The following is a 24,596-nucleotide window of genomic DNA, read 5'->3' as shown; positions in this document are numbered from 1 at the left end:
ACCTAGGAGAGAGGTGGGCCTGGCCCTGGTCGGCATCCGTGGTTACATCAATTAACACGCTTAACGAGATCTTGGTATTTGATCTGAGTCTGGCCACTGGCCTATACACACTGACCAACTACGCGGGAACAGTTATGGGCACTCGACGTTGTGGTATCAACCGAAGCCTTCTTGACGTCAGCGACTGAGCGACGCGTGCCGGGTTGGACCGCGTAACGCAACTTCCTTTGTAATGGAGGTTGCTAGGTATGCTCACCGACCGCTTACGCAATGTGCAGGCGTGCAATGGGCGATGGGCCCAGACCCGTGCACGCATAGGATTTAGACCGGCGTGTTGACCTCTCTGTTGTGCCTAGGTAGGGCTGCGACATGTTGATCTTCCGAGGCCGGGCATGACCCAAGAAAGTGTGTCCGGCCAAAGGGGATCGAGCGTGTTGGGAAATGTGGTGCACCCCTGCAGGGAAGTTTTTCTATTCGAATAGCCGTGTCCCTCGGTAAAAGGACGACCCGGAGTTGTACCTTGACCTTATGACAACTAGAACTAGATACTTAATAAAACACACCCTTTCAAGTGCCAGGTACAACCCGTGATCGCTCTCTCACAGGGCGACGAGGGGAGGATCGCCGGGTATGATTATGCTATGCGATGATACTTGGTGAACTTACCATCTACTCTCTTCTATATGCTTCAAGATGGAGTCTACTAGAAGTGTAGTCTTCGATAGGACTAGCTATCCCCCTCTTATTATAGCATTCTGCAGTTCAGTGCACAGATACTACCCATTTCATTGATACCAATGCATATGTAGTGTAGATCCTTGCTTGCGAGTACTTTGGATGAGTACTCACGGTTGATGTGCTACTTATTTTTCCCATTTCCTGGTTGTTGCGATCATTTGATGGAGTCCAGGAGCCAGAGGAACCCGAGGATGTTTCTACGTGGAGTTCGACTTCGAGGAGTAGTTAGGAGGTCCTAGGCAGGAGGCCTTGCCTTTTCGATCATTGCTACTTTTGTGCTAGCCTTCTTAAGTTAAACTTGTTTAACTCATGTCTGTAGTCAGATAATGTTGCTTCCGCTGACTCGTTTGTATACGAGCTTATGTATTTGAGCCCTTGAGGCCCCTGCCTTGTAATATAAAGCTTGTATTATTTCAATTTGTGTCTAGAGTTGTGTTGTGATATCTTCACATGAGTCCCTGATCTTGATCGTACACATTTGCGTGTATGATTAGCGTACGGTCAAATCGGGGGCGTACCAAATTGCTATCAGAGCCAACTGCTTGTAGGAATCCCCCTTCCACACTCCTTGGCCAAAGTCGAGTCTAGTCACTAGAATTTTTTTACTAACATGGTTGTGTGTCTTATGGGCCCACGTCGCCATTGGTTGGTATTAGGATCTTTTATTCCTCATCTATACTCTGGGACTCTAATCTCTCTTCTATTTGGATTAAATGATTTTACTAACTCTAACTCTAGGTTCTCGTAACTACTTCCTCCCATAGAGCCTCTTATTACAAATGATCGCCTACTGTGCCAAAAGGTTTCGAAAATACTTTGTGATGTTCTTCTGAGACACGTGTGCCCACTGCCTTTGCAAATTACCTACCACTATTATATCCTTGTGGACAACTGCATACACCTGCCATTCTTACAAGATCCCTGAACTGCTCTTCGTTGTTCCGAGAATCCTTCGAGCTTACTGCCTTGCAGTTCCTTGTCACCTAAATACACCTACAAATTAATCCTCACACACACACACACACCCCGAGGATTTGTTTCTCCCCAGTTGTTCATGCGTTTCACCAAAGTCTTTGAAATAGTATTTGATCTTTCGAAAATCCTCAATAGCTTATTATTCTTGAAATTCTTGCTTGCTTGCATTATGGTTAATCCCATAAGTATAGTAATCTTATTGGCATCCTTTGTCACTATCATTTTGAGTCCATTGGTTCAATAAGTTGTGAATGTTCACAATCATCAGTCAAATCCTAGGATTATCCTTCCGGCTCAGACGTGATTTTAAACATGAGATGGACCTCGACCAATCAAATTGCCATCGATTGTACCCCTAGGCTTGCCCAACTTATCCATCCTTAATAAGAGCATTTTCTTCTGATCCCTTGATATGGAGATCATAATTCAATTGCAGTTGAGCTTTGAATTAGTCTGTTGTTTCTATAATCCTATGCCTTTGCATTGTTTCTTCTTCTGGTTGAGTACCGTTACTCACATTAGATCCTTTGCGGTCCACTAGATCCTTTGTTGCATTATTATCTGACCGTTCTTGCATATTCTCAAAATCTGGAGTTCTTTCCTTGATACATAATGCAATTGGTAAATCCTACTCTCTGATTTGGCCAACCATGCTCTGCTTTCGAGCTGGTGATATTTACTATTGAAACTTGTGGTATATGTTTCCACGATGCCCCGATGGGTTGACCCTATATGTTGGGGATATTACTACTGGACGTAAACCGGCCAGGAGTAGCCGGGTTAACTCTATGAAGATTAGAATCCCATGAGGACAAAGGATGGTGGCGCTTTACGAAGGCCCAAGGCCCCAAGGGCGGGTTAAGGCCTGTAGATGTAAACCGGCATTATCATGTAACTTATATTGTAAGATAGGAGAGATAGAGACCGAGCTGGACACGTTGATGATCCGGCCTCGGGACTCTGTAAACCGACGGGCGTCGACCTCTGTATCAGCTGCAGGACGGCCCGATTAGTGGAGGCTCTAATGGCAACAGTATTCCGAACCCCCTCGATCTGCCAAGCCGGGTCGCGGTCTTCATGGCCGGTACACAACCAGCGCAACACTCTTCTACCGCCGCGGTAATGATGTCCAGTTCAGCAACAACAATGCCAGCGGGAGCAGGAGGCTCTGCACCGCCTCCAGCTCAGGTTTTGTCCGATCAGGTCAACACTTTAGCAATGTTACTAGCAGCGGAGGTGGACGCGGCAAACCGGGATCAGCACAACGTGGAGATTGCAAAGGTGAAGGATCAGATAACTCAAGCTAAAGCGGACCTGGCAGCAGAAAACGCCAGGATGGCTGCAGAGCAGGCCGGATTGGAGGCTCAGGCGTACCGGCTTATGCTAGATGAGAGTGCGTCGGAGGACGTCATGAGGAGAAGATACCGATCGCGCCTTCAGTCGGTCTTGGAGGTGAGGAATCTCTTTAACACACCCGGAGCAGGCACCAACAACCAACCAGTGGTGAACCAGATGGAGGCACCCGGGACCGGGGCGCCGGTTCAGCCTCGTGCGACGGATCTGCCTCCTCCGCCTCGTCAAAACAACTATCCGTCACATCGCGTCTCAACACCTCCGGGTCATTACTCTAACCCGTTGGATAAAATCGTTGCTGTCGCTTCACGATTGGCAGCTCTCCCGATTGATGGTGAGTCCCCCGTGGCAATTGAGACATGACGGGCTAGGGAGATCCTGCAGATGGCCTTGATTCAGCAGCAGGCTTATTCGCATAGCCGCGAGAGGATTCATTCCACTCCCCGTCCATGTTGGAGCTACAGCAGGCATATTGATGAACTGGCTGTGTCAAGCAGTGCGCGGCACCGTAACCCGGCAGCTGGTGGTGCTAATGCCCAAGATGTAGTGGATCATGGCCGAGCGCGTCGGGAGGCCGAGTTGGCAGCACAGAACGTAGCTCGTCAGCCTACTCCAGTTCGTCCAACCACCTCTGTGGAGCCAGGTGTGGTCTTCAGTTCTTTGGGGGTACCGTGCCTCACCCCAGCCTTGCGTAATGTGCGACTGCCCAAGGATTTTAAGGGCCCTCGTAAGGTGCCCAATTACACTGCCAGTTTGCCCCCTGAGTCATGGGTTGAGAGTTATGAGATGGCGATGGAGATGCTGGATGTGGATGAAGTGGTATGTGCTAAGTATTTCACCATGATGTTGGAAGGAACAGCTCGTACTTGGTTAAAAAGTTTGCCAGCTAACTCCATCGGGTCCTTGGCCGAGTTAAAAAACTAGTTTATCTAGAACTTCAAGGACACGTGTAAACAGCCTATGTCAATTGTAGACCTAGCTGCCTGCGTTCAAGAGGATGTGGAGTCTACAACCCACTGGTGAAGCGAGTTTCAGCTATTTTACACTCATTAGACCGCATCAATGCGGATACAACAGTCTTGACGTTGGAAGGAAATTGCCGGTTTATGCCGTTGAAACTGAAGTTAGGAAGACTCAAACGTCACTGCAACGACATGTCAACACTTACGGCCACTTTGGTTAAATATGCCGATTCAGATAGTACCAAAGACCCTGAGTCTAAGGAGGACAAATCCGGGAAGGGGAAAAAGAACGGCAGTACCAAGGGGCAGCAACATAACCCGACAGGTCATGGGAACAACAGTAAGCGCAAGGCGGATAACAGCTTGGACTTTGTGGCTAACACCAACTCCCAGGATAACGGTCAGCGTCGCAAGGGTAAACCGCCCCAGCGGGGCGGAGGGTCAGGCCCCAATTTGGAGCGCCTGTTAAATCAACCTTGTCCAAAGCACGGATCAAAGGAGAAGCCTTTGGAAGGATTGTTTCATCATGCGAGAGTTTAAAAATTCTAATATGTTTCAATACGATAATGGCCCGCCCGGCGGTTTAGGAGGCGGTTTCCATGGGCCGGGTTATGGAGGCAGCAGCTCCGGTTCAGGGTTCCAAGGCAATCAGACCAGACATGGCAATCAAGGTAATCAGGGCAATCAGGGAGGTTATAACCATCAGGGGAATCAGTAGCAACAACAGTCGGGTTATCAGAGCAATCCGAAGCAGTTGAATAGTGGGCAGTATCATGTCTTTAGCACTATCTTGTGTAAGTGCGATCAGAAGCTTCACAAAAGGGATGTGAACTCTGTTGAACTGGCAGTGCCTCAATATTTGCGCTGGCCTAAACAACCCATTTTAAGGAGTCGGGAAGATCATCCGCCCCGGGTTGATAATCTGGGTCATCTGGCCTTAGTAGTTGCACCTCAAGTTGGGGGTTACAAGTTTACCAAGGTGCTTATGGACGGAGGAAGCAGTATTAACATCCTTTACTATGAAACCTTTCGTCGCATGGGGTTAACGGATAAGAATCTTAAACCGCCGAACACTATGTTTCATAGGGTGGTGGCCACTAAATCGGCATACCCAGTTGGTAAGGTAGCTCTGGAAGTGGCTTTTGGAGACGAGCATGATTCGAGATCAGAGGTGTTGACTTTTGAAGTGGTGAAAATCAAGAGTCCATATCATGCCCTGTTCGGACGACCGGGTTATGCTAAGTTCATGGCAAGGCCGTGTTATGTTTATCTGCAGCTCAAGATGCCGGGTCATAAAGGGACCATCACAGTACATGGGAGCAGGAAGATAGCCTTGGAGTGTGAAGAAGGTGATGCGGCTTATGCCGAGTCGGTTTGTGCCACAGAGGAGCTGAAAATTTACAAAGACAATGTTGATCCGGCAGATATGACTTCTCTGAAAAGCCAACTATTGAGCATGATCCGGCATTGAAGTTTTAATCAGCTGAGGAGACTAAATTGGTTGATTTTGTTCCTGGCGATTCATCCAAGTAGTTCAGCATCAGCACTCACTTGGATCCGAAATAGGAAGGCGCGCCCATTGAGTTCATCTGTGAGAACCGGGACATCTTTGCATGGAAGCCTTCTGACAAGCCAGGTGTACCGAGGGAACTCGCTGAGCACACCCTTAATTTAGATCCCAAGTTTAAACCGGTCAGGCAGTTTCTTCGCCGCTTCAATGAAGAGAGGCGTAAGGCTATTGGAAAGGAGGTAGCCCGGCTCTTGGCAGCAGGGTTTATTGTGGAGGTCTTTCACCCTAAGTGGCTAGCTAATCCGATGCTGGTACTTAATAAAAATGGCACTTGGCATATTGTTACGTCTTGAGCTTGCGTTGGTTTTCCCCGAAGAGGAAGGGATGATGCAGTAGAGTAGCGTAAGTATTTCCCTCAGTTTTTGAGAACCAAGGTATCAATCCAGTAGGAGGCCACGCTCAAGTCCCTCGTACCTGCACAAAATGATAGCTACTCGCAACCAACGTGATTAGGGGTTGTCAATACCTTCACGGTCACTTACGAGAGTGAATCTGGTAGATATAATATTTTTGGTATTTTTGGTATTTTTGGTATTTTTGGTATAAAGGTGCAAAGTAAAAAGTAAAAGCAAAGTAAAAAGCAAAGCAAGATTAAAGTGATGGAGATTGATATGATGAGAATAGACCCGGGGGCCATAGGTTTCACTAGTGGCTTCTCTCAAGAGCATAATTATTCTACGGTGGGTGAACAAATTACTGTTGAGCAATTGACAGAATTGAGCACAGTTATGAGAATATCTAGGCATGATCATGTATATAGGCATCACGTCTGTGATAAGTAGACCGAAATGATTCTGCATCTACTACTATTACTCCACTCATCGACCGCTATCCAGCATGCATCTAGAGTATTAAGTTAAAAACAGAGTAACGCCTTAAGCAAGATGACATGATGTAGAGAGATAAATTCATGCAATATGAAATAAACCCCATCTTGTTATCCTCGATGGCAACGATACAATACGTGCCTTGCTGCCCCTTCTGTCACTGGGAAAGGACACCGCAAGATCGAACCCAAAGCTAAGCACTTCTCCCATGGCAAGAACTACCAATCTAGTTGGCCAAACCAAACGGATAATTCGAAGAGACTTGCAAAGATAACCAATCATACATAAAAGAATTAAGTGAAGATTCAAATATTATTCATAGATAGACTTGATCATAAACCCACAATTCATCGGTCTCAACAAACACACCGCAAAAGAAGAAGATTACATCGAATAGATCTCCACAAGAGAGGTGGAGAACTTTGTATTGAGATTCAAAGAGAGAGAAGAAGCCATCTAGCTACTAACTATGGACCCGAAGGTCTGAGGTAAACTACTCACACTTCATCGGAGGGGCTAGGATGATGTAGAAGCCCTCCGTGATGACGGCCCTCTTCCGGCGGAGCTCCGGAACAGGCCCCAAGATGGGATCTCGTGGATACAGAAAGTTGCGGCGGTGGAATTAGGTTTTTGGCTCCTGTTCTGATCGTTTGGGGGTACGTAGGTATATATAGGAGGAAGGAGTACGTCGGTGGAGCACCGAGGGGCCCATGAGGCAGGGGGCGCGCCCTAGGGGGGGCCCACCCTCGTGACCGCCTCTTTTGTTCCTTGGCGTAGGGTCCAAGTCTCGTGGATCACGTTCGGTGAGAAAATCACGTTCCGAAGATTTTATTCCGTTTGGACTCCGTTTGATATTTTGTTTCTCGGAAAGACTGAAATAGGCAAAAAACAGCAATTCTGGGCTGGGCCTCTGGTTAATAGGTTAGTCCCAAAAATAATATAAAAGTGGAAAATAAAGCCCAATATAGTCCAAAATAGTAGATAATATAGCATGGAGCAATCAAAAATTATAGATATGTTGGAGACGTATCACGTATGTGTGTGGATTACACAGACTTAAACAAGGCCTGTCCAGCTGATCCCTTCGATCTCCCTCGTATTGATCAGATTATTGATGCTACGGTTGGTTGCGACCATTTGTGTTTTTTGAATGCTTACTCTGGTTATCATCAGATCAAAATGGCAGTTAAGGACCAGGACAAGACGACCTTCATAACTCCCTTTGGAGCCTTCTGCTATGTATCTATGCCCTTCGGGCTCAAGAGTGCCCAGGCAACTTATCAGCGTTGTGTTCATAATTGTTTATATAAACAGATTGGGCGCAACGTACATGCGTATGTGGACGATATTGTGGTGAAATCCAGAAAGGAGGAGACGTTGATAGGTGACTTGAGGGAGACTTTTGATAACCTTCGGGTCTATAAGATGATGCTTAATCCGGCCAAGTGTGTCTTTGGTGTACTGGCAGGGAAGCTTTTAGGTTTTCTGGTGTCTAACAAGGGGATTGAAGCTAATCCGGAGAAGATCACAGCTATAACATCTCTGGCTAAAACGGTGTGCATTAACGATGTTCAACAACTGGCGGGCCGGATTGCAGCCTTAAGCCGGTTTATCAGTCGTCTTAGGGAAAAGGCTATCCCCTTGTATCAGATGTTAAAGAAAACGGATCACTTCGTCTGGAGCAATGCTGCTGAAGAAGCGCTTGCAGATCTGAAAAGACAGTTAGCCAAGCCACTTGTCCTTGCAGCCCCGGTTGATAAGGAGCCTTTATTGCTATATGTGGCTGCTAATGGCCGAGCTGTTAGTGTGGCTATTGTTGTGGAGCGCAAGGAGGCTGGGAAAGAATATCCGGTTCAACGGCCGGTTTATCATATCAGCGAAGTGCTTATAGAATCCAAACAGAGATACCCGCATTGGCAGAAACTGGTGTATGGAGTTTTTATGGCAAGCCGGAAGCTCAAGCATTATTTTCAAGGTCATCCCATCACAGTGGTCAGTTCAGCCCCCCTGGGAGATATCATCCAAAACAGAGAAGCAACTGGCCGGATTGCTAAGTGGGCTATCGAGCTTGAACCTCACGGATTCAAATATACACCTCGCACAACAATCAAATATCAAGCACTCGTGGACTTCATCAATGATTGGACGGAGTTGTAGGCACCGGAGGAAAAGCCAGACATCACTTATTGTTCTATTCACTTTGATGGGTCTAGGCAATTGGAGGGCTCGGGGGCTGGAGTCATATTAACTTCCCCATGAGGTGATAAGTTTTGTTATGTTCTCCGTTTAATGTTCCCTTGTACTAACAATGCAGCTGAGTATGAGGCCTTCCTCCATGGTCTTCGGATGGCTAAGGAAATGAACTTAAGCCGGGTTAAGTGCTTTGGTGACTTGGACCTGGTGGCTCAGCAGGTATCTGGCACTTGGGATTCCAAGGATCCACTTATGGTAGCATATAGACGAGAGGTGGATGCAGTGGCTGGTCACTTCAAGGGTTATCAAGTGGACCACATAGACCGGCGGAAGAACGAAGTAGCAGACACTTTAAGTCGCTTAGGCTCTCAACGTAAACCAGTGCCACCCAATACCTTCCTTGATGTACTGCATAATCCGTCAGTGAAGATACCTACGGAGGAGGATTTGGCTGTGCCTGACCCAGAGGCTCAATTGGTGGCGGCTCTTCATGTTATTCCGAATTGGACGGTCCCGTACCTGGCATACATGAACCGGGGCGAGTTGCCAGACGACGAAATCTTGGCCTGACAGATAATCCGGCGATCCAAGTCAATGACCATTGTCAATGGGGAGCTACATCATTGTAGCATCACAGGAGCGTTTCAGCGTTGTGTTTCCCCTCAAGAAGGTTGTGAGATCTTGCGTGAGATCCATGAAGGAGATTGTGGTCACCATGCCGGTTCGAAACCCTTGGTGGCTAAGGCTTTTTGTCACGGCTTTTATTGGTTGACGGCTCATGCTGATGCTGAGGATTTGGTTAAGAGGTGTGATGGTTGTCAAAAGTTCGCACGCCGATCCCATGTTCCGGCCCAAGAGTTAAGAATGATTCCAATAACTTGGTCATTTGCAACCTAGGGGCTCGATATGGTTGGGCCTTTTAAGAGGTCCAAAGACAAGAAGACCCACCTACTGGTGGCGGTTGATAAGTTTACCAAGTGGGTGGAGGCAGAGCCAGTCAGCAAGTGTGATGCAGCCACGGCCGTTCAATTCATCAAAAAGGTGATATTCCGGTTTGGCTTTCCACATAGTATTATAACTGATAATGGAACAAATTTATCCAAGGGTACTATGAAAGAATTTTTTCAACGTGAGCACATCCGACTTGACGTGTCGTCAGTGGCTCACCCCCAATCTAATGATCAGGCAGAAAGAGCCAATCAAGAAATTTTGAGAGGTATCAAGCCCCGGGTTATGGTTCCTTTAAAGCGGACGCCGGGTTGTTGGGTGGAGGAGTTACCTTCCGTGTTATGGAGCATCAAAACCACACCAAACAGGTATACGGGTTACACGCCTTTCTTGATGGTTTACGAAGCAGAGGCGGTTCTCCCTAGTGACATCCATCATGAATCGCCCCGTGTGGCGGCTTACGTTGAAGCTGATAATGATAAGGCACGTCAAGACTCACTAGACCTATTAGATGAGGAGAGTGATCTAGCAGCGGCGCGTTCGGCGATTTATCAACAAGATCTACGATGTTATCATAGCCGCCGGGTTAAGACCAGAACTTTTCAAGAGGGCGATCTGGTGCTCCGGCTCATCCAGGATCAGACTGATATGCACAAGTTATCCCCGCCTTGTGAAGGACCTTTTGTGGTTAGCAAAAATCTGCACAATGGGTCATACTACCTTATCGATGTTTGAGAGCACAAAGACTCACGTAAATCGGAGGAGGAGACCCAATGGCCGTGGAATATAGCTCATCTTCGGCCTTACTATACTTGAGCCATAGGCTCTTTTCTATGTACATACTTACGACAATCTATATATCATAGTCAATATAATAAACCGGAGCCTCCGCTAAAGCGGGGTCTCTGTTTGCTTTACATCATGTGTTTTCATGGAGGCTTCTGTTTACAAAGCGGAGTTCTGTTGATCCGGCTTGTCAAAGCCACACATATAACAGGAAATCACTAGGGGGCTTGGTCATATCTGAACCTTCATGATACGTCTCTGTCGTATCTACTTTTCCAAACACTTTTGCCCTTGTTTTGGACTCTAACTTATATGATTTGAATGGAACTAACCCGGACTGACGCTGTTTTCAGCAGAATTGCCATGACGTTGTTTTATGAGCAGAAAACAAAAGTTCTCAGAATGACCTGAAACTTCACGGAATATCTTACAATAAATAATAAAAAATCCTCGCCAAAGATGAAGACCAGGGGCCCACACCCTTGCCACGAGGGTGGGGGCGCCCCCCCACCCTAGGGCATGCCCCCTACCTCGTGGGCCCCCTGGAGACCTCCGACTCCAACTCCAACTCTATATAACTGCTTTCGGGGAGAGAAAAATAGGGGAGAAGATTTCATCGCGTTTTACGATACGGAGCCGCCGCCAAGCCCTAAAACCTCTCGGGAGGGCTGATCTGGAGTCCGTTCGGGGCTCCGGAGAGGGGGATTCATCATCGTCGTCATCATCAACCATCCTCCATCACCAATTTCATGATGCTCACTGCCGTGCGTAAGTAATTCCATCGTAGGCTTGCTGGACGGTGATGGGTTGGATGAGATTTATCATGTAATCGAGTTAGTTTTGTTAGGGTTTGATCCCTAGTATCCACTATGTTCTGAGATTGATGTTGCTATGACTTTGCTATGCTTAATGCTTGTCACTAGAGCCCGAGTGCCATGATTTCAGATCTGAACCTATTATGTTTTCATAAATATATGAGAGTTCTTGATCCTATCTTGCAAGTCTATAATCGGGATACTTACCGGTGATGACCGTAGTTTGAGGAGTTCATGTATTCACTATGTGCTAATGCTTTGTTCCGATTCTCTATTAAAAGTAGGCCTTAATATCCCTTAGTTTCCATTAGGACCCCTCTGCCATGGGAGGGTAGGATAAAATATGTCATGCAAGTTCATTTCCATAAGCACATATGACTATATTCGGAATACATGCCTACATTACATTGACGAATTGGAGCTAGTTCTGTGTCACCCTATGTTATGACTGTTACATGATGAACCACATCCGGCATAATTATCCATCATTGATACGATGCCTACGAGCTTTCCATATACTGGTTTACGCTTATTTACTTTCCCGTTGCTATTGTTACAATAACTACAAAATACCAAAAACATTACTTTGCTTTTGTTACTCTTTTGTTACCATTACCATCACTATCATATTACTTTGCTACTAAACACTATGCTGCAGATACTAAGTTTCCAGGTGTGGTTGAATTGACAACTCAGCTGCTAATACTTGACAATATTCTTTGGCTCCCCTTGTGTCGAATCAATAAATTTGGGTTGAATAATCTACCCTCGAAAGCTATTGCGATCCCCTATACTTGTGGGTTATCACTTCGCTACACCTCTTGATCGGCTTAAAGCCAAAAGGAAATCACTAGGGGCTTGGTGGTATTTGCACCATAGCTATACCTCTTGATAGGCTAAAGGCCAAAAGGAAATTATGTGGACCAAAGAGAGTTTGTTGCAAAAGCACAACTCAAACATAGGTACCACTGAGCACAGCTCAAATGTTTCTTGGGGGCTCCTTGCTTCTCAAAGAACAAAGAGTTTGTACCCTTGCAATAGGCTATCAAGCCAGGCTTCCAAGCCAGGTGTATTCACATGAAACCCTGGGTTATCCTGACTCTTTAAGTAAGCCACTCCGTCCAGGTAAACCTGGTATGACCGATCGAACGTTTGACAAGTCAATCTCATAGACCCTGTACTTGTCAAAGTTAAAACGATGATTGGTTGAAGATTGAGGTCCATCTTAAAAGGCTTTGACAAATGGTTTAACTCAGTGTCCTGGCAGCCCATGAAAAGCCTCGATTTAGGGCCTGGCAGCCCATGAAAAGCCTTGCATATTTTTCTGGTATTTTTTGCAATATTTCAACCTCTTTTGATAAAGGATTTATGAACATTTTCTGATAAACCGGTGTCTATTACAACCCGGCATGTCTTTCAACGCTAAGTTGTTAGTACATGATCAGTTACAATCCGGCATTAATTTGATCCGGTATGGTTTTGGCTAGAAGTCACCAAAGTTATATGAACAAACCGGTGTTTATCATAAACCAGTACGGTTTGGTTATGAACCAACAAGGATGCAAGGAGTCATCAATATTCCAGATTGGTATTATCACCCTTATTATAACAACAGTTGGTCAACCAAGGAGATACATCATAGGTATCATCTATTTAATATCTGGTTATTACAATCTTGGTTATCCATCCAAGCTATGTATATATTTTGGGCATCATGACCCGTCCAGTGGTAAACCACTAGGACACTTTCGAGTTCTCATATGCAGGAGCAAATCGAATAAGGCAGCAATGGACTATGCATATAATAGATCCCAAGGGCATGGTGAGTTATCAGTATCAAGCAAAATAAACATGCTCGATGGCATAACAGATAAGTGTTTACGCTTTCCTATTACAAGGCGCTTTAACAGCCCATACAGAATAATTGTTTCAATAATGAGTGGCTGAGGGAGTCTTGGATTAGGGGGTCTCCGGACAGCCGGATTATATCCTTTGGCCGGACTATTGGACTATGAAGATAGAAGATTTAAGACTTCGTCCCATGTCCGGATGGGACTCTCCTTGGCGTGGAAGGCAAGCCAGACAATACGGATATGTAGATATCCTCCCTTGTAACCGACTCTGTGTAACCCTAGCCCCCTCCGATGACTATATAAACCGGAGGGTTTAGTCCGTAGGACAACATACAATCATACCATAGGCTAAATTTTAGGGTTTAGCCTCTACGATTTCGTGGTAGATCAACTCTTGTAATACTCACATCATCAAGAACAATCAAGTAGGACGTAGGGTATTACATCCATCAAGAGGGCCCGAACCTGGGTAAACATCGTGTCCCCTGCCTCCTGTTACCATACGTCTTAGACGCACAGTTCAGGTCCCCCTACCCGAGATCCGCCGGTTTTGACACCGACATTGGTGCTTTCATTGAGAGTTCCATTGTGTCGTCACCATAAGGCTTGATGGCTCCTTCGATCATCGATAGCGATGCGCTCCAGGGTGAGGTTTTCCTCCCCGGACCGATCTTTGTATTCGGCGGCTTCGCACTGCGGGCCAATTCGCTTGGCCATCTGGAGCAGGTCCAGAGCTACGCCCCTGGCCATCAGGTCAAATTCGGAAACTTAAACTACACTGCCGACATCCGCGGAGACTTGATCTTCGACGGATTTGAGCCCGTGTCAGGTGCGCCGCACAGTCACAACGTGCACGACGTAACTCTACCGTCGGACAGTGTTCGGGAGATCGCATCTGCAACTACTCCGGCCTTCAATCCGGGGCAAATTGCGCCATCCAAGGATGGAGGGATAGACCCCGCCATGGAGGCCGCACACTCAGTGGCGATGGAGCTGGATATTGACTTCACCCCTTACGAGAGCCATGTCGCCGAACCACTGGATTCATCTCCGGCCATGGACTCCGAGCCGCCTGCATCCATGCCCATCGAATCCGACTGGGCGCCAATCATGGAGTTCACCTCCGCGGATATCTTTCAGCACACGCCTTTCGGCGATGTGCTAAATTCATTAAAGTCTCTCTTCTTGTCAGGAGAACCTTGGCCGAACTATGTCCGGCTAGAATGGGATACTGACGACGAAGAAATTCGCTGCCTGCCCACCACCCACTTAGTAGCCACTGTCGACGACTTAACCGACATGCTCAACTTCGACTCCGAAGACATCGACAGCATGGACGAAGATGCAGGAGACGAACAGGATCCAGCGCCCACAGGGTGCCGGACAACCACTTCATCACATGACATATACATGGTGGATACACCCAAAGAAGGCAATGGCGTAGAGACAGTGGAGGATGGCCCCTCCAAGAAGCAACCCAAGCACCGACGTCAGCGGCACCGCTCTAAGTCCCGCCATAGAAAAAATAGAGATAACAACGCAAGAGAATATAACACTCCAGTCGACTCTAGAGGAAACAACGACCACATTGCCCCGACGGCAGAGCACTATGAAGCTGCAAGCGGCGAACATAGTACGGATCCGACGTCCGAGCACGGAAAACAGTCCGGACGAAGATGCACACATCATCCCGGAAACGCACTTGGAGCAAGCGAACCTCCACATAAGGCTTATTGCCACGGCGAGGAGTCTGAAGAAGCAGAAGCAAAGGCTTAAGGCCGCACAAAACACACTCAACAGCAGGTGGAACAAAGTGCTCGACAGCGAAGCAAAGTATGGTGGAAGTTACCACACAAAGAGCTATCCAAAGCGCAAGTTGTTACCTGAATTCGACGACGAGGTCTTGGAGCCCACACAGCCAAATAATGAAACGGCCAACCAGCCGGATCCACCACTTTGTGACCGTGATAGAGCAGATAACAAATACGCACATAAGTTAACACACGACGTACGTGAGGACTTGTGCCAAAAATCTGGTACGACCAGATCCATCTATGGATCTAGGAAGCGTGCTCCGACATAAAATCAAAACCAAATACCACAACCGTCCAAACGCCATGGTACATCCAGGTACAGGGGTGCCGCACACCCCCTATGTTTCACCGATGAGGTGGTGGACCACGAATTCCTAGAGGGATTCAAACCAGTGAACATAGAAGCGTACGATGGGACCACAGACCCTGGGGTCTGGATTGAGGACTTTATCCTCCATATCCATATGGCTCGCGGAGACAATCTCCATGCCATTAAATACTTGCCCCTCAAGCTTAAAGGACCAGCTCGGCACTAGCTGAAAAGCCTCCCCGAAAACAGTCCGGAGAGTCCGCCTGAAAGCTTTGGAACAGTTTCCTCACCAAAAAGAACCAAATTGTCGACTGTACGGACGCCGAAGCCTTAGCAGCTTTCAAACACAGCGTCCGAGACGAATGGCTCGCCAGACACCTCAGCCAAGAAAAACCGAGAACAATGGCAGCTCTAACAAGTCTCATGACCCACTTTTGCACGGGCGAAGACAGCTGGTTAGCCTACAGTAGCACCAGCGACCCAAGCACATCCGAAGTCAAGGATGGCAATGGAAAACCACGACGCAATAAAAGCAAGCATCAAAATAAAGAAGATAGCCCAGATAATACGGTGGTAAACACCGGATTCAGGGGCTCTCGACCAGGTCAGTGGAAAAAGCTTTCCAAAGGCAGCAGAGACGGACCGTCTGGCCTAAACAAGATTCTTGACAAACTATGTCAGATTCATGGCACCCCCGATAAACTTGCAAATCACACCCACAAAGAATGCTGGGCCTTCAAGAAGGCCGGTAAGCTAAACGCCGAACACAAGGGGGGGGAGACACCAAGCGAAGACGAGGACGAGCCTCGCCAACAAAGCACTGGAGGACAGAAAAAATTCCCACCAGAGGTTAAAACAGTCAACATGATCCATGTGATGAAAAGGAGAAGCAAACATGCACCCCGAGACACACGCGCCATAGAGCCCGTCACCCCTAGGTTCAACCCCTGGTTGGCCTGCCCGATCACTTTTGATCGCAGGGATCACGCGACAAGCATCCGGCACGAAGGATTGGCTGCCTTGGTGTTAGACCCAATAATAAATGGATACCATCTCACACGAGTCCTCATGGACGGCGGCAGTGGTCTAAACCTGATATATCAGGACACAATCCGCAAAATAGGGATAGACCCGACAAAAATAAGCCACCGTACTACTACCTTCAAGGGAGTAATACCAGGCCTAGAGGCCCGCTGCACGGGCTCTCTATTACTAGAGGTTGCATTCGGTTCTTCCGACAACTTCTGAAGCGAAAGGTTAAATTTCTACATCGCTCCATTCCGAAGTGGCTATCAGGCACTACTCGGAAGAGCGGCTTTCGCTCGTTTTAATGCAATCCCGCATTACGCTTCTCTCAAGCTTAAGATGCCCGGCCCACGTGGCACCATCACAGTTAGCGGAAATATTGAGCGCGCTCTACACGTGCAAGAATGTGCGGCGGCTTTAGCCACCGAGCACTAGACGGCCTCACCAACCAGGAAAAATGACAGGTCGTCAAGACCACACACACGGTTAGATGAGTCCGGTGCACCACTACATATACATGAGATGGGTTTGATGATCAAGCCCCCCTAGACGGTACCAGGGGCTTCCCGCGTGTAATCAGGGCTAGTCCGGCTCAACTTAACTTAGCTTGAATTTTACTGTTTTATTGATAATAACCAATTTTCTGGCACGACAACTTTCACCTAAGTTCTTCTCTTTTACAGATGACAATCGTGCTACACCTGTCCAGGACACGGCACAACGGAGACACAGGCGCAGACGTGCAGCAGGGACCCGCTCAAAGGTTTCTTTTTAGATTAAGACCCTGCGTCAACCTTTTTTACTGTATCTTGTTGTTCACATCCTCCGGATACTCAATACAACAGAGAAGGATGCTGACGTATTGGCATGTGGCCACGTCAGGATATTGCACGTACCTGGACACCTGGGGTTTATTATTCAGGGCATTGTTCAGCCCGGCATATGTTATAAAGACCGAATACCTTAGGGAGTGTTCGGTGTCGCGAGTTTGGCCTTATATGCATCAGCTCTGAATCATGTCTTTGGTCAAATGTTGGGTTTGCCCGGCTCCCATGTTTTGGTACCTTACGTTCCGCTATATCGGCTAAGGTAGCACTGGGAGTACTACTGCGATTGTGCCCTGGTTCATCCGGATGAGCACCTCAGTATAGAAAGCCGAAAACTGGCTGTCATGATATAGCGCGAGACTGGTCAACCACTCGATGAATCAGCGGAATCTTCGGGATTCCTCCGCATTAACGAAGGGCCGTTTCCCGGTCATGTACATACGCACCCCGTATTCGGACGAGTGCGGAAGTACCATGGGCTATATAGTAGCCCCATCATCAAACTCCTATGGCTAAGTGAAAGTGTTAAAGCAATATGGTCCGATTGCCTCGTTCGCTGCGCTACCACCTCCTTAATGGACCAAGATGTTGGATGAAGTGTGAATACGCATTTTTGCGAACACCCCCACATTATATGCATGGGGGCGGAAGCCGATGGCTGAAAACTTTCAGGTTATATACATATATACATAAACGGCCGCACATGAGGCATCATAATACTTTCAGGCAAAAGTATAAACATAGCCTTGCCAACTCAATAAAACATTGTTCTTACAATGGGAGTACATGTCACTAGAACATAATATTCTTCGAGCACTGAGCCTCTATCGAACGAGCGCCTTCAATAACTTCTTCAAAGTAGTGCTCGGCAGCCAATCGGCCCACGGCCGATCCCTGTGTTGCAACAGTGGTGGCCTCCATCTCTGCCCAGTATGTCTTGACACGGGCAAAGGCCATCCGCGCACCCTCTATGCACGCCGACCTCTTCATAGCGTCGATGTGTGGCACAACACCAAGGAATTGTTGCACCAAACTAAAGTAACTATTCGGCCTTGGCCCTCCTGGCCACAGATGATCCACAACAGACCTCATGGCCAGTCCAGACAACCTATGGAGCTCGGCCCACTCGTCCATTCACTCATTCAACAGCAGCAGACGCACTGGAGCATGGAACTGTGACCAGAACAGCTTTTCCACTTCGCGATCTTTTTGATCGTTGAAGTACTAGGCCGCATCAGCAATACTTGCTGCCAAATCAATGTAGGCGTTCGCCGAACTCCATAGTTGGTCAAGAGGAGCATACTTCGGATCTACGAACTTAGTCCGCAACAAGAAGGGCTTCCCAGCCACGATATCTGCAGCCTGATGCAACTCCTCCTTCGTCGCTCTGATTTTAGAGCGAGCTTCCTTGGCTGCTACCATGGCCTTTTCCAGTTCTGTCGCCCTCGCCCGGCTTTCTTTATCAAGAAGCTGGTAAAGGTCAGTGGCATCTTTCAACTCAATGGCCATCTTGGCTATCCTTTCCTTGCTCTGGCGATTCACGGACTGTTCGGCCCTCAGCTCTTCGACCGCCTTTAGAGCGGTCGCATCACTATTCCTTGCTTGTTCCTTGGCTCGGGCAAGCTCTGCCCGAAGGGTCTCCACGGTGGCAGCTCCATCTGCAGTCACAACATATTAAAGATGCTGGCATCATGCTCCTCTTACTTTGCGTTGATCACTAGAGAAATCACTTACCATGTGCCTCGTCAAGTTGCTTGTTGACAAGCACGATGTCGGCATCTGCCGCATCAAGTTGTCGCTTTAGCTCGGCAAACCCATCAGTCCGGCTAGCCACCGGTGCTTCAGCCACCTGAACATAAAGGCGGTCTGGTTATTACCTGGGACTATGATCCTCTATTTGCCGCCGTTTTCAACGACAACCAGAGTCTCGGGGGCTACTATCTGCATAGGGCACACCTAACGTGTGCAGTACTGTCAAAAACATACACTATGTCACGTACCTCAAAGCCTTTCAGCAGACTCATAAAAGCTTCATGCAATCCTCTTTCAGCGGATGAAATCCTTTCAACTACCGTACTAATTGGCGTACGATGCGCTTCTGAGATGGCCGCTTGCTCCAGAAGATCCTTCAGTGCGTCCGATCGCACACTATACAGTTCCGGACTCTTTCTGTTGCTCTCTTTAGGAGCCGAATAGTGAGGACTCCGGTTGGCCAAGGGATTGCCCCTGGCCTTGGAGGATCAGGAGAAACCCTCCGTGACGACACTTCTGGGTCGCCCGCCTCATAAGGTGGGGTGGCAGGGGGAGGTGTTTCGCTCTCCATCATCTCCAGAAGAAGATCCTCCGAAGACGAACTCTGTCGAGAAGGGCTACGATCGTAACTACAAGATATAAGCTTCGGTTATTGTCTTCATAAGTAAGGTAGGATATTTTCACTACTAAGTACTTTTTGATTACTTACAGCTTGGTAGATGGTTGATTCCCTTGCGGACACTGTGTGGCAAGGGTACCCCCCGGGGCAGGACCCTATGGCGAAGATTTCTTCCCTTGTTTGGAAACATCTGTTTCCGGATCTTCAGAGGTGATCCTCTTCCTTCCTCGAGGAGAGGGGATGTCAGATTCTTCTCCCTGATTGTCCTCCTTAGCGGAGGCACTCGTTCCTCCGGTTGGGATGAGTAGTGAGTGAGGCTCGCTTCCGGCCTCTTTATTTCCCCCTTCATCTTCCTTCGAGGGCACCTGATAAGGCGCCGACTGCAGCATTCTGTCTAGTACTGGATTGGCCAAGCCCTCGGGAAGGGGGGCCGGACACCTGATCATCTTCGCCTTTGTTATCCAGTCCTGGTTAAAGAGCGACTTTTTAGCATGATGCTGTGATAAATAAGAGAAACAGTGTGTTCGGCCATGGGATTACTTGGGTATCCGGGCGATTACAGCTCATACCCGCATCCTTGGTGGTGTCCGGACACTTTATTTGTGATCCGAAGAACAACTTGTACATCTCCTGGAGCGTCATGCCGAGGAAGTGCTGAATGATTCGCGGTCCCTCCGGGTTGAACTCCCACAAACAGAGAGGTCTACGTTTGCAAGGCGGGACCTGGCGAACTAGCATGACCTGCATCACCGTGACCAGGGTGACGTCTCTCTCAATGAGATCTCGGATGCGACTCTGCAATATCGGCACATCCTTTACTGGACCCCAGTTTAGCCCCTCGCTGATCCATGACGTCAGTTGTGGTGGGGGCCCCAAGCGAAAGGCAGGGATGGCTGCCCACTTGGCACTTCGGGGAGCTGTGATATAAAACCACTCCCGCTTCCACAAACTGGATACCTCTGGGAAGGAACCCTCTGGCCATGGAGTATTTGCCCTTTTTCTTATTACGGCACCTCCGCACTCTACGTGCCGCCCCTTGATCATCTTCGGCTTCACGTTGAAGGTCTTGAGCCACAGGCCGAAGTGACGGGTAATGCGGAGGAAGGCCTCACATACGACGATGAACGACGAGATGTGAAGGAGGGAATCTGGGGCTAGATCATGGAAATCCAACCCATAGTAGAACATGAGTCCCCTAACAAAGGGATCCAGAGCGAGGCCTAGTCCTCGGAGGAAGTGAGAGACGAACACAACACTCTCATTGGGTTCGGGAGTGGGGATGACCTGCCCTCGGGCAGGCAGCCTATGCGAAATTTCGGCGATCAGATATCTGGCCTCTCTCAGCTTCTTGATGTCCTCCTCTGTGACAGAGGAAGACATCCACCGACCTTGGAGGTTGGATCCGGACATGGTTGAAGGTCCAAAGCGCCTGAACTGAGCCTGGGGTGTTGGAACTCGAGGTGGGGGGAGGATTCGATTGAGTGCGAGAGGAAAAAGGGACAAGTCTTGGCCTCTTTATAAAAAGGGTGAATATCAAGCGTCCTCCTCGTGGCCATTTTGGGGCTCGCCTAAAATCGGGAGTCATACCAACGGGACGAGTGGGTTACCCACGTCCGTATTGATGAGAATCCCGTAATAAGGGGGACACGATCTCTGCTTCGACAAGACGTGCCAAGAAAACCGCCTCGCGATATGCGCGGTGCTGGTTGAGAAAAACGGTTCGAATAATGACCGGGCCATGACGTAACGTCGTGCTATCTAAACACGTCAACAGATTAGATTTGTGGAAATATTATTCTCTCTACGGTGGTATGTGGAAATTATTTTGCAAAACCGGACACTATTCTGGTGTTCAAAATCTTCTATGGAGTATTCGGAGGAGGAACCCGCCTTGCAATGCCGAAGACAATACTGCGCACTGGACTCATCGTCATTGAAGCCTGGTTCAGGGGCTACTGAGGGAGTCCTGGATTAGGGGGTCTCCGGGCAGCCGGATTATATCCTTTCGCCGGACTGTTGGACTATGAAGATACAAGATTGAAGACTTCATCCCGTATCCGGATGGGACTCACCTTGGCGTGGAAGGCAAGCTAGGCAATACAGATATGTAGATCTCCTCCCTTGTAACCGACTCTGTGTAACCCTAGCCCCCTCCAGTGTCTATATAAACCGGAGGGTTTAGTCCATAGGACAACATACAATCATACCATATGCTAGCTTTTAGGGTTTAGCCTCTACGATCTCGTGGTAGATCAACTCTTGTAATACTCATATCATCAAGAACAATCAAGCAGGGCGTAGGGTATTACCTCCATCAAGAGGGCCCGAACCTAGGTAAACATCGTGTCCCCTGCCTCCTGTTACCATCAGTCTTAGACGCACATTTCGGGACCCCCTACCCGAGATCTGCCGGTTTTGACACCGACAGTGGCAGACTGCGATTGATAAACCGGCCTCCAGTTTAGGATTCCTCATCTGGACGACTTGAAGATTGAGGATCATCTTGAGTTGGCACATCCTCCTCATCTCTACCCAGTGGCTGGAAATCAATCGTCGTCCAATCGATTCCAGTTAAAGCTTGGAACACGGCTTCTTCACTTATAAGGTTGGAAGGATCTATGTCAGGGGCATAAGTGTGCTTACGAATTGGCGGAATAAGATCTTCTACATCATGTATTGTAGCAGGATATCTCTTCTGATCCATATCATAAACCGGCTGGTAATGAGACAGGTCTGTTTCATCCGCCAATTTGCTTGCAATGGGACGCAGTTCCCTTGTCAGCCTTCGAGATCATCATTGTTGAAGTCTGAACCATCTTCTTTTACGCCGGGATAGCCTTGACCAATATCTGCCGGTTCAAGATCTGGAATCCACGCCTTGGCCCGGATTAGCGCGGTTAGCGCAGCTAACCTAGCAGCTGATCTCTTCAGTTCATCCAACCGAGCAGGCAACATGGATAGCTTTTCGATGCTTTCTTTTATCAGCGTTGGAGGAGGCTTGTTATAAGCTGCAGTGCAAATGACTCGTTTGGATCTAGAGTACAACTGTTCTATCAAAGTATAGGCCAGCTTAAGTTTCATCAGCATGTCGATGCCCAGATGAGTAAAGCGGGTCCCTATCATGGTACACATCAGTAAACCAGCTGTCGGTGACAAAACCAGCAGATCTCGGGTAGGGGGTCCCGAACTGTGCGTCTAAGATGTATGGTAACAGGAGGCAGGGGACACGATGTTTACCCAGGTTCGGGCCCTCTGGATGGAGGTAATACCCTACGTCCTCCTTGATTGATATTGATGATATGAGTATTACAAGAGTTGATCTACCACGAGATCGTAGAGGCTAAACCCTAGAAGCTAGCCTATGGTATGATTGTATGTTTCCCATGGACTAAACCCTCCGGTATATATAGACACCGGAGGGGGCTAGGGTTACATAAAGTTGGTTACAAGGAAGAAGATCTACACATCCGTATCGCCAAGCTTGCCTTCCACGCCAAGGAGAGTCCCATCCGGACATGGGACGAAGTCTTCAATCTTGTATCTTCATAGTCCAACAGTCCGGCCAAAGGATATAGTCTGGCTGTCCGGAGACCCCCTAATCCCGGACTCCCTTACCGTCCATTGATGAGATATTATGAATTGGAAAAACTTCATATGAGGATACTCACCAAATACAGCAGAGGTCATGGCATTAATCTGCCGCTTTAAGCCGGTCGGTTCTTCAACCACCGGTTTCAGGGCTCCTTCTGCGTCTTCGGCCTTCTTTGTTAAACCGGCCTTCTCTGTGTCCTAATCTGCACGCTCTTTATTAAAGGTTTCCTTCAGTTTTTCCTTGGCTGCTAAGGCATTAGTCAGTTCTTCCTTGGCTTTGGAAGCTTCCGCTTGCTGAGATTTAATGTTCTCCTGAAGGTCAGCGGTTTGAGCATCCTTCTTACTTAGCTCGGCCTACAAACACAAGATATATCATCAATGGGCTATGTATATTTGAAGTACCAAGCGTATAACAAGTTATGCACTTCGTACTTGGGGGCTAATGCCTATTTGCTCTATTATCAAAAAAAATTGCAAGTCCCAAGTAGAATGCAGGCATTATCCTTGACACTTGGGGGCTAATGTACATTTGTTCAAATTGAAGCATGGATTAAAGACCCGGTTTACCTTGGAAAGATAAACCGGCCCTTGGGGACTATACATGCGAAAAGTATAGGAAAACAATGATCACGTACCGGTTTATTTTAAAGATTATTGGATATGTGAAAGATAAGCATGCAAGGGTCAAGATATTACAAAGTCCCGATTTATGATTGCCATCCTTAACCGGCCCTTGGGGGCTACTAGAGTTGATCCTTACAAATTGGATTTAAGAAAGGACAAGTAATGAAAGTACCTCATAGCGCTCCTTCATCAGATTCACTAAACCAGCTTCATAATCACGGTTTGAGTGCAGATGGTTCAGAAAGCCAGAATGGAGTTCTTGAGCACTGACGTGGGCATAGCTTGATAAATCAGTGCTCCATTTTCCTTTTTCCATTGCATCACGCTCTTCTTTAGCGCTATGATTGGATAAAGCAATAGGGTTGCCAGGAGAGGTATGACCAACACCAGTGATGAGAACATCATCTTCCTTGTTACCAGTAGTCTGTGTTGGTGTTGTTGGGATATCAGTAGCCTTCGCCGGACTGGGCGGTCCATCCTCATTATGGACCAGGCTCGTCGGTTTGTCGGCAAGTTCTGCTACTTCAGCTTCTGTTTGCTCATTCAAATCATGATCTGGAGGGGGTGGTTCATGAAAAACAATGTCTGCATGGGGACCTTCCGATTCAGCGGTTTGCTCCGGCTGAACAACCAATTCTTCAGACGGTTTATTCACCCGAGTTTTCTTGCTGGGTCTAGCCTTGGCTCTGAAAAGGAAAAGATGCAAGGATGAAAACATCATGCAAATACAAAGCGTCAACAGATTCAGTTAAAACTTACCTAGCAATGGTCTTAAGAGGAGGGAGTTGTGTCGTTGTTGACTCGCCAGAGGATGAAGGAGGTGTCACCTGATAATTCGAATCAGGCGGATTAAGAGGTTGTCGGAAATAGCCGGCTTTGGGATAAGATGTGTCAGAAGCGGGTGACACCTCAGGTCGGTGTTTCTGGACCGGGGTATTCGGTAAACCGGTCGAAGTTACTGTTTGGCCGTTGTGTCGGGTTGTGCGGCGAGCCTCCTGCTGCTGCTTCTTCAA

This window comes from Triticum urartu, chromosome 1 (assembly GCF_003073215.2).
Source record: "Triticum urartu cultivar G1812 chromosome 1, Tu2.1, whole genome shotgun sequence".
NCBI classification, from domain to species: Eukaryota; Viridiplantae; Streptophyta; class Magnoliopsida; order Poales; family Poaceae; genus Triticum; species Triticum urartu.
The sequence above is the reverse complement of the archived record's forward strand: the minus strand, read 5'-3'. Positions refer to the sequence as shown.